This window comes from Sarcophilus harrisii, chromosome 2 (assembly GCF_902635505.1).
Source record: "Sarcophilus harrisii chromosome 2, mSarHar1.11, whole genome shotgun sequence".
In the NCBI taxonomy this organism is placed as follows: domain Eukaryota; kingdom Metazoa; phylum Chordata; class Mammalia; order Dasyuromorphia; family Dasyuridae; genus Sarcophilus; species Sarcophilus harrisii.
The window spans coordinates 469,861,936-469,881,024 of NC_045427.1; the positions used below are offsets into that span (position 1 = coordinate 469,861,936).

At 36.0% G+C, this 19,089-nt stretch overlaps 1 protein-coding gene across 9 annotated transcripts in view; it reads left to right on the forward strand.

Moving 5' to 3' along the window:
• Positions 1–790: 790 nt before the first annotated feature.
• Positions 791–19,089, forward strand: part of CHD9 (chromodomain helicase DNA binding protein 9) — a 250,227-nt gene continuing 231,928 nt past the window's right edge. For 4 of the 9 annotated variants that reach the window (XM_031954491.1, XM_031954498.1, XM_031954496.1 and 1 more), the window contains exon 1: positions 792–1,031. The gene's annotated coding sequence lies outside the window, so the exon portion shown is untranslated. Of the gene's footprint in view, positions 1,032–19,089 lie in introns of all 9 variants that reach the window. The other 5 variants (XM_031954499.1, XM_031954501.1, XM_031954500.1 and 2 more) reach the window with 2 other exon arrangements.

Here is a 19,089-nt window from a genome sequence, read left to right on the forward strand (position 1 = left end):
ATGGAAAAGAGAATTTAGAACTCAAAAGAATTTTTTAAGAATGTCAAAATAAATAAATAATGCATTTATTTAAAACAAATTAGGAAAGGTAGGAAGATGGAGTGAGTTTTGAGAGGGTAAAGATACTGAGTTATAACTTGATTCTAATCACAGAGACAATGTGGGGTTTGAGACTTCTCATTTCTCCCCTATAGTTATTTATATTTTCATATGCTCCTAGAATTCCTGCCATGAGACAGAACTGTATATTGGAATAAAAACTGGACTGTGCAAAAAGATACCTGGATTGTAGCTCCAGCTCTGTTCCTAGCAAGAGGTGTGTCTGAGCAAGCCCAGGTAGACTTTTCTAAATCTTTTTCTGCTTCAGTAAAGTGAGGGTCATGAACAAAATACTTTATAAGGTTTCTTGTAATTCAAATTCTACTTTTTATGGTTCCTATCTGCACCCTTTCAGGGAGTGTGTTCACACATTTCCTAACCTACTTTTCACCAGTTAGATGCGTAGTTGACACTGGAGGAACTGAGACACTCTGTCCAAGGTCAGCAGCGCCCCAGGGATCGGAGCTCCTAGCCCCCTCTCTCAGGCTGCTCAGCTCCCAGAGCCAGACAAGCGAGCTAATTAGCATCTCTCTTTTCTGGACAACCCCAGGAAAGCTGAGTGAATAAGGAAGCCTTGCTGCCTGTCCCTTTCCAGCTTCAGTTCTGACTCACCCGCACTAGGGAGTTCCAGAGGCATAACCCCTGAGGATGAGCGGAGGGGGAAGGGTGGGGAAAGAGGTCGAGGCCTGAGTTGACAGCCCTAAGGGCAGGCAACTCCCTCCTTCGATGGGAGGAGTCCTGCAGCTGAAGCCCAAGACGAGGAAGTGCCGGGAGCCAACACCAGCTCCGCGGCAGCTTTTACAGACAGACAGACAGCAGCAGCAGCAGCCCCAGCAGCCCCAGCAACAGCAGCAGCTGCACCAGCCGCACCAGCCGCACCAGCCGCATGGGTGAAAGGGTCCTCCTGCAGTCGGAGATGTAAAATAAAATGGGTTAGTAATTTTTATATTCAAAATTAATTGGGAAAAAAATCTAATCGTCTCTAACATGGATGGCTGCCTTGGTGAGACTTGTAGATAGATGATTTTATGGGTTTTGCTTTTGGATTGGGTCACCGTAGTCATAGAGTGTACATACAATAATAATTCTGTTTGTCATGTCCTTTGCGTGACCTAATTAGGTCTCAGCAGTCACAGAGGTGGTTTGACCTGGGAGTGGTTTAAGCTGTAACGAGGATAACTGCACCCCGAGGTGTTCACATTTGGAGTTAGCTTTAAGATAGATTCCCTGAGGGTGGTGGAGACCTTCAGAGGTCATCCTGGCCATCCCGGAACCCCTTCCCCCAATCCCACTCCCCCACCCCCAAGTCATCTCGTGGAGATGGCAGTCTGCCCTCTTCTTAAAATACCTCAGAGGAAGGAGATTCCAGGCTTCCACATCATTCCTTCCAGAGTCTCACACACACCTCGCTGGGACTTGATTCCTGTCCTCTGCAGGTCTGAGAGTGTATTGACCTATATTCACAGCCCTTTATTAGAATAGATTCTAATTGTCCTCCAGGCGGTAGGTGGTAGGGGCAAGCAGTCCTCTGACTTTGTAGTTGTTTAGAACCGGAAAGAATGCTCCATTTAGGGTCAGAAGACCCTAGGGGTTTCATATCCCAGCTCTGCCTCTTACTACATGTATGCCCTTGTGTAAAAATCTTAACTTTTGGGAGCCTCAGTTCCTCATCTGCAGTCTGAGTGTGCTGAACTACATAACCTCTAAGATTCTTTTCAATCCCAAATCTAAGATGATAACATCCATTAATTAGAGGGAGTGCAAAATCTAACTTTTTGAGATTTCAGAGTACCAGGTTAGGACTGAGATCCTTAGTCTTGGATTTAGGGGTGTGACTTGAGTCAGCTGGGAAAATTTGACTGCCACTCCAAAGAGACATACATCTTTTTTCTGTCTATTGAAGCAGCGAGCAGAAAAATTATCCAGATAATTGGATCAACAGCCAATAATTCATTCACTCCTTCCCCTAAAAACTCACCTCATTTCTCCTTCATGGCAAGTTTCCATCTCAAAATCATCCATAAAATTATTTTAATTTACTTTGTTCTTTGACTTGAGGGATGGGGAATCAAAATGATGCTTATCAGAATCAGATTCCAAAAATTCCTTCTTTGAATGAGTGAAGGAAAGCAGTAAGTATTTATTAATTCCCTACTTTGGAGCAATTAGGTGAGCTAGTGAATAGCATATTAGGCTTGAAGTCAGTTCATACATGGCCTTACAAACTTACTAGCTGTATGACTGGGCAAATTACTTTACCCAGTTTGCCTCAGTTTCCTCATTTGTTAAATGAACAGAAGCAGGAAATGGCAAAATACTCCATTGTCATTGCCAAGAAAATCCCAAATGGAGTCAGAAAAAGTCAGACACATGACTATAAAACCACTGAATAGCAAAAATGTGCAAAGTGCCAGGGATACAAATAGAAAATTAAGATAATCCTTGCTCTCAAGGTAGTCACATTTTAATGTGAGAGACAACAAATACTGAAAGTTTCAACTGAAAGCTGGAGAGACACCATTAATCAAGAGTCACTTTGAGTTTGACATTTAGTAGATTGCAAGAGAGAGATTTTTCTCTACAAAATAAGAATTGTCCTTAAAAAAATGTTATATTCATCTAAAGTATTCATTTGGGCTATTAAATGGGCCCAGAACACATGGGCTTCAGGGCATATTTGCCAAAGTAAATAAAGAATATAAGCCTTGACTACCTGATGGCTGTGCCAAATGGTAGATTCACTTTCACCTACCCCTGATGTGACCAGTTAAGATTTTTCTTTAAAATTTTATCAAAATTTCTTATTCAGATCTGTGGATGGATGATATTGTTGAGATGAAAACCACTGATCATAAAAATCACATTTCAGATCTAGAGAGGATTCTTCCATGTTGTCTAGTACAACCTCTCCATTTTACAGATGAGGAGGAAATAGGCCCAGAGAAAGGAAATGACTTTTTCACAGAATTAGAATCCAAGGATATCAGAATCATTAGCAAACTCAGGGGCCACCTGGGTCAACCCTGCACAAAAAAAGAGTTATTTATATTACATATTTAACAAGTGGTCTTTCAACCTTTTCTTGAAGGTCTCTAGTGAAGGGAAGCCCACAACTTCCCTAGGCAGTCTACTGGGCTTTGGGATACCTCTGTTATATAGTGTTTCCGTGAAGTAAACCTAAATTTATCTTTATGTAGTTCTATCCATTGCTCCTCAGGGTTCTGATATTCCATACCCAAAAAGAACAAGTCTTCAGATATTTAGTCATGGATCATAGGCTTTCTCAATCTTATCCCCAATTTCTTTACTTGGACTCAAGACCCTTTACTATTCTGGTTGCTTTCCTTCAGATGTTCAATTCGGTTCTATTAAATTGTGAGCTTCCTGAGGCAGTCTTTTGTCACTTTTTATATTTCCAAGGCTAAGCACAGTGCCTGGTATATAGAAGGCATTTAATAAATGCTTATTGACTAATTCATTGGATATTCTCCAGTTCGGCATTATCTCTCCTAAACTAGAGCCCACAGAGCTAAACACAATAATCCAGAAATGGCCTAACTCAATTCCAATAGACTTGAGGTAGAAAATGCGATCCACATCTAGAGAGAAAACTATGGGTACTGAAGGCAGACTTTCATCGAAGCATACTATTTTCATCTTTTTTGCTTGTTTGTTTGCTTTTTCATTCTCCTGGCTTTTCTCTTTTGTTCTGATTTTTCTTTTACAACATGACTAATAGGGAAATATATTTAAAATGATTGTATAGGTATCGAATTGCTTGCTTTATTGAGGAGGGAGGAGATAAAGGAGACAAAGAAAAAATTTGGAATTCAAAATCTTACAAAAATGTATGTTGTAAACTATTTTTACATGTAATGGGGAAAAATTTAAAAAAAACCTATTTTACAAAAAGAAATACACAGTGCAAAAACAAAAAAAATGGTCAAAGGCAGAGTACAGCAAGGTTATAGTCATATTGATTCAAATCAACAATCTTTTATTAAGTGCCTACATAAGCTGGGCACTATGCTAACTCTTCATTATTGAAAGCTGTGTTTTTCTTAATAGAACCTAAAATTGCACTTACTTTTTTCTTTTTGGTTATTGTATTACACTGTTGACTTACTGTTGGATTTGCAGTGGGTTTGTTTGTTTTTTCAAGCTGTCTAACCATGCTTTTCCATATCTTGTATTTGTCAAGTCAATTTTTTCAATTCAGATTTAAGTTGTTAAATTTATAACAATTAGATTTCATTTTATTAATAGCTAGAATTTATGTAGCACTTTGAGGCTTGCAAAGCACTGCATATGTTATCTCCGTTGATCCACACAACAATCCTGTAAGATTAATGCTATTTTATCTACATTTTACATTAATGAAAACTGAGTTTAAGAAAGGTTAGGTGATATACCTATGTATGACTACATAGTTAGTAAATGTCTGAGGCAAGATTTGAATTCGGTTCTTCCTGATTGTACAATTCCAAGACTCTTAACCATACTGGGCCAGCCATAATGTTCTAGAAAGTAATGCACCTAGATTTTGAACCTGATATTCACATCCACATCCAATACTCTTTCCATTATTTCATGCCACCTACTTCAAAGTACTAATATTAATAATAATCAATAATAATGGTTTATACTTTTTCTTTGCTTTACAAACTCCTACCTTCTCTATCATTTCCATCTCAAGGTTGGGAAACATGGCTTAAGCTAAGGTTTAAACCCCAAGTCTTCTGATCCCAAGATTAACGCTTCTACACAGAGTAGTTAAGCAAATTGTGTGGGAGCAGTTTGTGCAAAAAGCACTGAATTTGGACTCAAAATACCTAAGTTAAAATCTGCCACTTAGTGGCTCTGTACCTCAATTTGTTTATTCGTAAAACAATGGGGCTAGTCTAGATGAACTTTAAAGTCCTTTATTGCTCCAAAACCTTGTATCTTATTTTACCATGCTTATTATTGTTTTTTAAAATCATGTTTATATAATTAGATTGTGATTGGCCATTCTCTTCTCCCAGGAGTGTACAAAGGAGACATTAAAATATTATGATCATATTGTTGTAATTATCATTCTTATGTTTATGCAAAGGGGAATTTAAGATATTAGGTCACTGCTATTCAGTATTACTTTTTTGTCAAGGAGCTAACTGACCAGTGGATAGAGTGAGAAAGATTTGAGTTTAAATCCAGCCTCAGACACAAACTAACTGACCCTAGGCAAATCACTTAACCATTACCTGCCTCAATTTACTCCTCTGTAAAATGGAAATAATTATAGCTTCTGCCACCCATAATTGTACAAATCTCACAAATGATATAATGAGATAATATTTATATTTTGCAAACCTTGATACATAAATTCTAGGCGTTATTGTTATTATGAATCTTGCATATATTATCTTTGTTTTTAAAGTATTTGGGGAAAGAGTAATGTATGACAAGTGGTTCTTTCATATATTTAACCAACACAAGGGGGAGTTTTTTACTTACAGACAGACAGACAGAGACACAGAGAGAGACAGTGAGACAGAGACAGAGAGAGAAAGACACATACAGAGAGAGAAAAAGAGAGAGAGAATGCACATTTATTAAGTGTTTAAGTGCTTATTATGTGCCAGATCCTAGTATGCAGATTCAAAATTTCACTCCAATAAAAGAAGACAATATATATTAGGGAATGGTGACTGGAGACATCTATTTTGGTTTAGGAAGTCGAAAGGATAGTGAGAAGAGCCCTAGGACAATTGTTGAATCAGACCTCTCCAGAAATAATAGTGCTAATTTGATTTCCATGTCCATTAGTTGATCATTCAGTCAGTCAGTCAGTATTTATTAATCACATATTATTCAACCAGTGTCCTAGGACTGGTAATACAAATACCAAGAATGAAATAATCCCTATTCTCAGAGATTTTACTTTTCAGTGGAAGGGGAGAGGTAAAGAAGGATGGTAGTTGTCCTTTATTCTCAAAGTGATGACATCACTATGTTAGGGTCAAGGTTACTGTGTGTGTGTGACTATGACTAATCATATCAATATGACCTTGGAAGGCTCTACCACAGGTCAGGCACTAATAGTCCATGAAGAAGGATAAGTACATATATAAGTATACAGAATAACTAGAGAATAAATACAAATAGGTGAAAGGTAGTTAAATGGAAAGAATTATTAGTAGGAAGTACTAGAAGTTGGGAGCCAGGAAAGGCTTCATGTGGGAGGTGGTGCTTGAATGACATCTTGGAGGAAGGGAATTTATGAGGCGGGTAGAGGTGAAGAGAGAGTTTATTTCAGATATGGGACATAGCCAGTGCAAAAATATGGAGAGTAGAGACAGAGTATACTGTGTGAAGAACAGAGAGAAAGCCAATTTGGCTGGTTGACAGAATGTGTGAGAGGGAGTAAACTTTCCAGCAAAGCTGGAAAGATAGGCTGGGACCAGGTCATAAAGGACTTTAAATGCTAGACAGAGAAGGATATACTTTATCCTAAAGGTAATAGGCAATCACTGGCAATTAATTAGTGAGTTGGGAAATGATGTGGTCAGGCAAGTGCTTAAGGAAAATAATTTTGTCAGCTATAAAGAAAATGAACTACAGTAGGAAGAAACAAAGCAGAAAGACAAATTAGAAAGTCATAGTAATCGTCCTGAACTAAAGAGGAGGAAGTGAATAGAGAGAAGGGATTTTTGAGAGAGAATCTCCAATTTCTGAGAAGAGGCCTGGTACCTTTCACTCAATGATGAACATTCTGACACTTAATCATATCTGTCATTCAGTAATTATGAACCCCTGTAGGTCATTGTCAAAAATCTATTTCCAATTACCAGTTTCTGATTCTTTATTTCCATACCTCTCAATCCTCTCACATTGATGTCACAACCAAATACCATTCACTCTTTCTGCGTCCTATGGAATGCTTGTTTTGTAGCCAACAAACTTTCCTTCATCCTAAGTTCCTTTCTCACTTCTTTCATCTTCTAACAATCAGTGAAATCTGGCTCCCTCCAATGACACAACCTCTGGCTACCCTTTCCCATAGTGGCTGCATCTTCATTCATTAATTTCCCCTTGATTCACTGTTTGAGGTCAGAGAGTATCTTCCCCCCCCCCCCCCCCGCCCCCAACTCCATCATTCAGTAACTGCTCCTTTGAGCGAGCTTCATGCTTTTTATATCCATCATCCAATCAAAATCTTGGTAGCTACTGTTTACAGACCTCCCTTCCTCACTGAGTTCAGTACCTGACTCACAATTTTTTCTTTCTTTCCTAACTCCTGCCCTAACTCTAGGGGACTTCAATGTATTTGCTGATTCTCCTTCAGGTAGCTTAATTATTCAGTTCCTCAACCTATTTATTTCTTATGATCTACTCTTCTACTTTACCTCACCCTCACATAGACAGTTATAGCCTTGATCTTACCATCCCTCATAAATGTACTGCCTCCATATTACAAAATTCCAAAGTCCCTTGATCTGATCATAACTTATTGACTCTTCCTCTGCTTTCCTTACCAAACCTTGCTCGTTCTCTATACCACAACCTTTCATCTCTTAACCCCTCAGTTTTCTCCCAGGTCATGTCCCCTACGCTATTTATTCATTCTCGCCTTTTGTACCTATTTTACTGCCTTGGTGATCCATTTCAACTCTACACTGTTTTCTCCACTTCTTGGCCTCCTTATCGCATCATTGATCTCTGCCAAGATTTAGCCTTGGATGACTCCCACTATCTATTACTTTCACTCCTACAGGTGTTGCCCAATGTAGGTGAAGAAAAATCACACAATTCCAACTTTACACAACCTTAACTGGGACCCTCACTGCTGCTAGGCAGTCTTTCTGCATTTCCCCAGTTAACTCATTAACTCTACAGCTGTGCTTTCAAAACTTTTTTTTAAACTGTCTTCAAACCTCCCATTCCTCCTCTTCTCCTCATTCTCAATTAGGAACCTTCCTTCATATTTTACAAAAAAATAACAATATTCTCTGTGAGTTCCTTCTCCCCTCTTCTTTATTTTTTGTCATTCATAAATGGCTTCTGCCACTCTCTCCCTCTTTACTCTTGATTCACATGAAGAGATGACTTTACTCTTTACCAAGACCCACTCCTCTACTTGCAAAATTGTTCTCATTTTGTCCCATTTTCTTCAACAGATTGTCCCCTTTGTCATCCCTCTTATCTTCAAATTCTTCCTCTTTACTAGATCCTTCTGTATTGCTTACAAATATAACCATATCTTCATCATTTAAAAAAAATCACTTAATCCTTCCATCTTAACTAATTATCATACTACATCTCTTCTGCCTTTTGGAGCCAAACTCCTCTCATACACAAGTTCCACCATTTCAGGTCCTTGTCATTCAGTAAATTCCCATAGCTCCCTATTCCTTCCAGTATCATTTATATCCCCTATTTGGCATTCAAAGCTCTTCATTATCTAGTCCCCACCTCTACTTCTTTCCCTGATATGTACTCTTCTATCCAGAGACAATGGCCACCTTGCTGTTCCTTGAACAAGAAGCCCCATGCCTGGAAAGCTCTCCATCCTCATCTTTACCTGCTGGCTTCTCTCACTTCCTACGAGTTCCAATTAGAGTTCCATTTACCACTACTAATTCTAGTGACTTCTTTTACTTCTTTCCTATTTTTCCTACATATAGTTTGTACATATCTATTTGCCTATTGAGTTGTATGCTTCTTTAGGTCAGGATTTGCCCTTTGCCTCTTTTTGTATCCCCAGCATTTAGCACAATGCTTGGAATATAGTATTCTATTAATAATTTTTTATTGACCAATTGTTTGTGAAGGTAAAAATGATAAGATTCACTTTGTGAAGTAAGGGACAATGAAGAGTCTCTAGGGTAATGCTGAGATTACAAACCTGAGATTAGAGAAAGTTACTGAAGCATTCATGGAGATAGCTAAATGGAAAGTGTGATGGGTCTGGAATGGACTTAAAAGGGAAACTATCAGGAACCCAGGGCTCCATGATAGGAGCCAAAGTGCCAGGTGGGACGCTTGAAGTGAAGGGAGGGAGCACAGCAGGAACAAAGAGAGTAAAATGTAAAATGATAAAATGATAAAATGTAAAAAGAAAAATCGTCAATGTTTAAAACCAGTTTCATGGCATACAAAAAGGTAGTATTTACATGTGGCCCTTGGTCTATATATAGCCCAACTTAAACTGTGATTCTTGACTCCATATGGGTTCTTGTAACTGAATGTGGGGGTTGCAAAATTATGATTTATTATCAGCAAATATTTGATTTGTATACCTATTTTACATATTTATGTACCTGGGGTTGCATAAAAATTTCCTGGCAAAAAAGGGTCTCAAATGCAAAACTTTAAGAAGCCCTGTGCAATAGTAGCCAACTCAAACACATACTCACATAGGCATAGTTTGTCCTTGGCATTTCCATTCATTTCATAACCTTTCTAGCTATGAGTACCTAGCCATCTTATCAGTGCTTCCAGACCCAATACTTCAGCTTCTTTGGCCTACTTCAGCCTTTTTCTTTTCCTTCCCAGGCTAAAAACTTAGTCTTCTCTATTTAAAAGAAGCTCATAGAATGCTATCAGCTTTTTAAAGAGATGAGACTTATGCCCCTGCCTAGCAGATCTTACCATATAGACCAAGGCTTCTTAAACTTTCTTCCACTTGCAACTCCTTTTTGCCTGAGAGATTTTTAGGCAACCCCAGGTATATAAAAGTTATACAAATCAAATATTTACTGATAATAAGTCATAAAGAAATTTATGTTAAAGCAGTCCTTTGATATACATATCATCTTACTATTTATTAATGATGAAAACAAACTTGCATACTGATGAGATAGACAGCCTTGCTTATTTTTACATAAAGAATTAAATGTTATGACTGCATAAATATGTATACATATATTGCATTTAATATGTACTTTAACATATTTAACATGTATTGGTCTGCCTGCCATCTAGGGAAGGGGGTGGGAGGAAGAGGGTAAAAGCTGCAACAGAAGGTTTTGCAAGGGTCAATGCTGAAAAATTTCCCATGCATATGTCTTGTAAATAAAAAACTATAATTAAAAAAAAAGAATTAAATCTTAGTGGAATATTTGATACCTCAAAAGGTATCAAATAAAAAGGTATCAATAGTAAACTTGCCAAATTTTTCATAACTTCCATATTTAAGTGACCCCATAGGGGTTGTGACAAAACTGTTTAAGAAATTTTGATATAGACAACATGCTCACATATTATAGATCTTTCTCTCACATATATATTTATGAGTATAGAATTTTAGAACTAGAAGAGACTTTAGAGATCATCTAATCTAATTTCATTTTACAAATTAGGAAACTGAGAATGGGAGAGATGAAGTGACTAGTAAGAGTCAGAGCTCCAATTATTAATTAAATGACATATGTGCTTATTATTGCCACATTTATGTTAGGAATTGTAGGTAAAAAAAACCAGAAAATGAGATAGCCTTTTCCCGCAAGGAGCTTACATCACACATATATCACAAACCCAGTAACATGTACAATTTAAGTAAATAATACAAAATAGATTTTAGGATTTAGAGCTGAAAGGTACTTTAGAGATTTCTCTAATTTCAAGTACGTAAAAATGGAGTTTGAGAGATAAGAAGATTGTAGGTATAAAAATAGAAGAGATATTAGAAGTTATCTAATGTAACCTCCTACTTTGCATGTGAGGAAACTGAGGCACAGGAAGAGGATAAGTACTACTCTTTCTTTTCTTGGTATCTTTGAGTTCTCCTATATGGCCTAACACTATACCTTACCTTGCACTGGTTTATTAAAATATTTATTGAATGAATGAAGAGAAGTGAAGGAGGAGGAGGTGTCATTAAAAAGGGGGACTTTTATGATTTGGCAATTTTGCCAGGGCAAACCTTGCTCTTTGATAAAAAGATCCTGGTGGCCTGAAGAAAAGAGGGACAAGTTCTAGAACCTGTTATTTAGTAATGTTAAAAGTTACATCCTGGAATCACCTTTATCTCCATGTGAAGAATAGCTACAGCTGGATGTCCTTTAAAACTTTAAAGGCCTCTTATCTGCTTGTATTTGAGCTATTATCTCCTCACCTCAAGATTAAATCTGCTGTGGCCATAATGACTAAGGCTGATAAGAGAGTCTTTAAAGTTTAAATAGTTCCCTGTGAAATCTAGGTGATTTTTCCCCTCTGGTGGGGAAAGCTTTATGGAGAATTGAAGCGGAGGATGGGGGAGGGGAACCCTCAAAGGAAAAGGACTTTGGGGTGGCTGAGGTGTAAATATTTAAAAATCTAATCTCATTTGACCATTGTCCCTCCAATTGTATCATATTTTCCTTCATTGTGTATTATCTGAATTACATTAATTAAGCACCTAATCTGCATGATCCATTTCAAACTTTTGTGTACTGGTTCCATAGTGATGCTATATTGAGAAATAGTGTCACTCATAAACATTTTGGCCATTGAACAAGTATTTAATAAAGGACCAATTACTTGTTTAAGATTTGGTCAGTGTTTAATTGGATTCTTTGTTTTTAATTATTGTATGAATTGGAATTTTTGTTGTAAACCTTAAGGTTTATGATCAGACAAGATAATTCATCTGTTTTTCCTGGTGAAGAAAAATAATGGTTCAAATTGACTTTCTGTAGGTCCTTAGGCTTGTTTAGCTTCTTTAATATGTTTTTTTTAATTTTTAATTTTTTAACATTAATTTCTTTTTAAATTTTGAGTCCCAAATTCTCTCCTTCCCTAGCATCCTTCATCTATTGAAAAGACAAGCAATATGATATCAATTATACATATGAAATCATGCAAAACATATTTCCATATTAACCATGCTGCAAAAAAAAAAGAGAAACATACTCCAATTTTCACTTAAAGTTCATCAGTTCCCTCTCTGGAGGGAAATAGCATTTTTTCATCATGAATCTTTTTAAATTTTCTTGGATCATATATTGATCAGAGTAGCCAAGAGTTTCCCAGTTGATCATTATTACAACATAGCTGTTACTATGCACAATGATCTCTTGGTTCTTCTCATTTCACTTTCCAGCTCTTACAGGCCTTATCATGTTTTTCTGAAACTGCCTTTTAGCATAACAGTAGTCCTTCACCATCTTATTTCCCAATTGATGAGCATTCCTTTGATTTCCATTTCTTTGCCACTACAAAAAGAGATGCTGTAAGTATTTTTCTATATATAAGTCCTTTACCTTGTCCTTTGATCTATTTGTAGTACAGACTTACAAGATAAATAAGAAGAAATGTTGAGTGATAGAACAGCTTTTGGCCCTCATACACAAATTGCATAGCTTTCTACAGATAACTAAAAATGTAAGGAAGGGAATACTACCTAAATAGTATTCTGAAGTGAAGGATTGTTTTATGGGTGAATTTCTAGGTCAAAGGGTATACACAGTTTAATAACCCTTTGGGCCTAGTTTTAAATTATTTTGCAGAATAGTTGGACCAATTCACGACTCTACTGTTAATTAGCATCATTTTTCTTCATCCCCTTCAGCATTTGTCATTTCTCATAGTTATGAAGTAGTACCTCAGAGTTGTTTTAATTTGCCCTTCTTGAATCAGTGATTAGAATGATTTAGGCTATTTTTATATGATTATGGATAGCTTTGATTTCTTCTGAAAATGTATCTATAGATTTTGGTTTCTAATCCAATCTGCTATACACTTTCATTTTATGGGTAAGCTCATCCCATTTATGTTTACAGTTATGATTACTAAATGTGTTTTCCCTTCCATCCTATTTTCTTCTATTCTCTCCCCCCCTTCTTCCTCCCTGTTTATTTTGCTTATAACCACTGCCTCCCTTAATCTGCTCTCCCTCCTCCCTTTTATCCCCTTCTCCTCTTATTTTCTTATTGAGTAAGTTGCATTTCTTTACACTACTGAGTGTGTGTGTATAAAATGTATATATATATATATATATATATATATATATACATATACATATATATGTATATTTCCCTTTTCAAACTAATTCTGATGAGAGTGAGATTCAAACATTGTTTGTTTGAATTATCTGTTTCATTTCCCTTTCTATTATAATAGCTTTTTCTTGCCTGCTTTTTTATGTGAGAAAATTTTTCCCATTTTATCTTTCCTTTTCCCTTTCTCCCAGTGCATTCCTCTTTCTCAATCCTATACTTTGTTTAGAAATCATTTCAACATAATCAACTTATATTTATTTTCCTCTCTTTCTTTAAACTCATTTTAGCTACCATGATAATGATAAAATTCCTAGGAATTATATGTATCATCTTCCATAGAGATTTGTAAGCAGTTTAACTTTATTGAGACCCTTATGATTACTCTTTCATGTTTACCTTTTTATGCTTCTCTTGAGATTTGTGTTTGAATATCTCATTTTTTGTTCACCTCGGCTCTTTTCATCAGGAATGCTTGAAAATCTTCTCTTTTGTTAAAAATGCATTTTTCTCCTGAAAGATTATACTCAGTTTTTAAGTTATTCTTTGTCCTTCAGAATATCATATTCTAAGCCCTCTACTCCTTTAACGTGGAAGCCACTAAAACTTGTATGCTACTAACTGTGGCTTCACAATATTTTAATTATTTCGTTCTGACTTATTGAAGTATTTTCTGTTTCACCTGGAACCTCTGAAGTTTAACTGTAATTCCTAGGAGTTTTTATTTTGGGATCTTCTTCAAGATGTGGTAGATTTTTTTCCGTTTCTATTTTATCCTCTGAATCTAAAATATCGAAGTAGTTTTACTTGATAATTTCTTGAAATTTGATGTCTAGGTTTTTTCTTTGATCATGACTTTCAGGTATAGACAGCTCTTGCTTTATGTAAATTTACATTATACAAATTTGACTTAATTTTAGGAATTCTGATGAATCTACTTTCAAAAAAATAATACCCGTATTAACTTTACTGGGTAGTACTGTATTCTTCTTCTTCACTCCTGCCCCTTCCTTAGTTCTGGCTTGAGCTCTTGCAAGAGAGGATGCCTTATAGCCCTCTTTGTAGTGGCCAGAAATTGGAAACTGAGTGGATGCCCATCAATTGGAGAATGGCTGAATAAATTGTGGTTCATGAATGTTATGGAATATTATTGTTCTGTAAAAAATGACCAGCAGGATGATTTCAGAAAGCCTGGAGAGACATACATGAACTGATGCTGAGTGAAATGATCAGGACCAGGAGATCATTATATGCTTCAAAACAGTGCTATACGATGATCAATTCTGATGGATGTGGTTCTCTTCAACAATGAGATGAACCAAATCAGTTCCATTTGTTCAATAATGAATAGAACCAGCTACACCCAGAGAAAGAACTCTGGGAAATGAGCGTGAACCACTACATAGAATTCCCAATCCCTCTATTTTTGTCTGCCTGCATTTTTGATTTCCTTCACAGGTTAATTGTACACTATTTCAAAGTCCAATTCTTCTTGTGCAGCAAAATAACTGCATGGACATGTATACATATGTTGTATTTAACATATACTTTAACATATTTTAACATGTATTGGTCAACCTGCCATCTGGGGAAGGGAGTGGGGGGGGGGGAAGGAGGAGAAAAATTGGAACAAAAGGTTTTGCAATTATCAATGCTGAAAAATTACCCATGCATATATATCTTGTAAATAAAAAGCTATAATAAAAAAAAGAAAACTATCTTTGCATGTATTTGGAAAAGTAGAATACCCTCAAAAACATTAAAATTTAAAACATTGAAATTTTAAAAACTTCAATGTTTTTTGGTAAAAGAGTCTTGCCTTGTATATCTCCAGATACCTTGTGCATAACAGGTACTTAATGAATGTGTATTTTAAGGTTTGGGTCACTTTTATGAAATGAATTCTGGGATGATTCCTACTCCCAAATATTTCTTTTCTTTACTAATGTGTAAAATACCTTATTTAGAGATTCAATTATCTATGGTAACAGATGAATAGCTTTACATCATTGTCTTTCTCATTTAAAATTTTAGTGTATACCCTTGGTCTATTCATTCCTGATGTAATATCTATTAAATTGAGAATTAAACATTACATTATACACAGAAACAAACGAACATATTTATGTTTAAAAAAGAGAGAGAGGATGTCTTAGTCCTACTCTGCCCATTTGTCCAGATTTACATAACATAAAAATCATTTTACACAGTGGTCTGCAAAATGGTCCACCTCCATAAAATAAGAAAAATCCAGTAATTCTTAAATTATCTCTCCTTGATTTCCAGATCAGTTGTTTTTTTTTAAGGCTATATTTCACATTTTTTTCCCCATGCTTTTGACTTTGCATTATTTTTCTTGATGTCTCATAAAGCCATTAGTTTCTACTTAACCAATTCTGTTTTTATGGGATTATTTTCTTCAATGAGATTTTAAAAAATAATTTATTTAGTATTTTAGTTTTCCTCTGTTACATGCAAAAACAAATTTTAACTTTTGTTTTTAAAACTTTGAATTCTGGATTCCTTTCCTTCTTCCTCCACTACTCCCTCTCCCCCACCTCCTGCATTAAGAATGCAAGCCTTTAATATAGGTTATGCAAGTGTAGTCATACAAAACTCAATGAGATTTTTATACCTCTGTTTCTATTTGGCCACTTCTGCCTTTTAGATGTTACATTTTTCAGCATTTTAAAAAATCTCTTTTATAAAGCTATTAATTCTCTTTTCATAATTTTCCTCACCAGTCTCATTTCTTTTCCCAATTTTTCCTCTACCATTCTTACAGTTATCTTTAACTTTTCCAAAAGTTCTTGTCTAGGTTCTTTCTATTTTTTTTTGATAGTTTGCTAATTTTTCCAGCTTATTTCTTAACTTTGAACTTCTTATTAATGTTAGGCTCTGTTCACCTAGGTTTGGGGAGGCACTGTGCCAAACTTCAGGCTTTTTTCACTCTTCTGTTTTCAGAACTAGTTCTAGGAAACTGCAAGTTCAGTGCTTCCAAGAACTGTGATTCAAGGAGAGAGAGGTATGATCACTGGTTCTTTGTAAGCTACATGCATTAGTGCTTTTCTTGCCTTAGAACTGCAACCAGGACTCCTGATTCCTTTTGACTTAACCCCTATCTCCAGTGTTCCTCTCTGCTCTAGAATTGTAATACAGAATTGTGTATGGACAATAGAGTTGTCAGTCAGTGCCAGTTGTACACAGTGCCAGCATAGAGTCTCCTAGAATCTCTTTCTGACCAGTTTTTCCAACATCCTTATTGTCTATGAACTGATAATTCTTGAAACTGCTATGCTGCAATGGCCATTATTGCTACTGCCTTTTGTGTGGGCACTAAGATAGATTTCCTGCTACCCCTTAAGTTTTCTTAGACCAGAAAAATGTTTCATCCTGTGTTTCACTACATTTGTTTTCAAGCAGCATTTTAAAGATGTTTGAAGGGGAATGCTGAGAGAGTTCAGATGGGCTGCCTCTAATATGCATCTTGACTTCCTCTTTGTTAATATTTTGAAGAATAAACAAAAATTCTTCTTTTTAAAAAAAAGTTTTATAAATTGCTTTTTTCTCAAGTAAAAATTTCCAATTGTAAGACTGTTAAGTTTGGGATTTGCCCAAGCTTTCAGTTTGGATAAGAGCTTGATAAAGTGGAGCTGAGACTCTTCAGGGCTCTATTCTTGAGACCCTTCCTCAATGAAGACATGAGCTTTTGGAAACTTTTTTATATACCTAGCTTTTGTGAACTTCGGGTTTTCCCTGCTTTGCTGCTCAGCTGCATCTTTTTTTTCTGTCTTAAGAATTTCTCACTTCCTCAGCCAAGTGAAGGAATTTGTTTTTGACTTATTTCCTTTCAAAAAGAGAGTGAGAAAGTGTACATGCTTCGAGCTATCTCAGCTGGGTTGTTCCTTTGGCTTTGAACTTTCAAAGCATTTTTACTAAACTAATGAACCTGCATTAGTGGGTCTCCGGTCTCCTCCCAGTAGATTACTTTCCTGCAGGGTACAGACTTCTGAAAAAAAGAACCTAGTTTTTGGATTTTACTTTGTTACCTTGTGATCATACAACATACAACATTTATCCAGAAGTTATCTGAAATTTAAAAAATATTTACAAATATCTAAGATACTGAAGAGGGCCAGAACTCGGGAGAAGTATACTTGAAGCAAGGATACTTTTATATATATATATATAAAATAGCCTTTTATTTACAGGTTATATGTATGGGTAACTTTACAGCATTGACAATTGCCAAACCTCTTCCAATTTTTCCCCTCTTTCCCCCCACCCCCTCCCCCAGATGGCAGGATGACCAGTAGATGTTAAATATATTAAAATATAAATTAGATACACAATAAGTATACATGACCAAACTGTTATTTTGAAGCAAGGATACTTAAAACAAGGTGTTATAGTCAGTGGAATTGATGAGATGATGGTTCTCTAGTTCACATATATACTTAGTACTTAGTATGGTGATGTAATGGTTCTCTAGTTCACACATAATCAGTATGCTGTATTGATGTAATTATAATAGGGTATTTAAGGGCTGAGAGAATTGGGAACATAATAAGTCAGAGTGAACATACTGTGAAGGAGACAATAAAGACTTTAGACGCTATTCCTGACCATCCTCATGGTGACTATCCTGCTGAGACCAAGGCCTGTCCGGAGGATCTCCAGAAAGCTAGCCCGGACATTGCAGATACAGGATTTAATCTAACCCATCCAGAAGTGTAGGATGTAAAAAAGATATCAGGAGCAAGCCTCACAAAAATATTTCTAGATGCAGCTTTGCAAATTATTCCCAGGGACAGCAGCAGGAAAAGCATTCTCAAATCAACTTGGAAAAATTAGTTCATTCATTTCGCTTAAGGAGGAGAAATAGACCCTGTGATACAGTGAGATAGCTCTACTACAAAAAGGAGAATGCAAAGTGCTCATCTATTGTGTAACAGATGATGGGAGAAAAATAGTCTGTATAGAAGCTTCTGATTTCAAATGATTTTTGCTATGTGCTAAGCTTAGTTGTTTCTGTGCTGCCAAGAAGTATATGCTGTTAGCACCTTCTGAATTTTACTATTTGATCAAAATTCTAGTTACCCCACCCCAGTTATACTTCTGAACCTACCTACTCATTCAGTTTTATAGGTGAAAGAAATGGCAACTGCAGTTAAGTCTCTTCCAAGGTCACTCAGGTTATAAGTAGTAAAGCTGGAATTCAAACTTAGGTTGTCTGACTTCAAATTCATTGCTCTTTAAACTCTGCCATTGTAAGAGCCTGAATGACTGATTGGCACTTTGGTTCTGTTCTACATACAACCTTCATTCAATCAGTTTAATACTGACCCTAAATTAGAGTATCTATTCTTTTGGGAAATTAAAAATGCATGGGATTGAAAACTGCAGAGAACAAATTGCCCAGCTGGTATTTACTATAATTTATTTTTAAAAATTACCATATTTTTGCTAAATATTATATACTCTGAAAAGCAAATGGAAATATCTTTAGGGGTATAGTGTATTGTGAACTAGGAGTAGAATGGTGTCTTGAGTTAGCAATACTATTTCTGGTTTAAAAAACACAGATCAATTCCATGTTCCTCCTTCCACAGTAGACTTCCAAGTAATACTTGACATATTATTCACTTAATCTTTTTTAAAACTGTCTACCAGGGAAGATGACAAACACAATTTTCCTTTTTAAGATATATTAATATCTTATAATTCTTAGATTTAAGAAGTTTTTTCCTAATGTCCATTCTGAGATAACAAATATCAGGAATAGTATTTTAGAATAATATGTAACTTAGATTGGTCCTATGTGAAATGACCTACTCAATTCCATGAAGCACCTAGTTATATTTAATACATCTTTCTGCTTCTATCAAAAGATTCTGATATGAAGTCAATTATAATATTGTAGAGCTGTAAGGGGCCTCAGAAGTCATCTAGTTTAACCATCCCATTTTATAGATGAGGAAATTGAATTACAAAATGGTGGACTGAGTTAGCCCAGGTTCCATAGCCATGA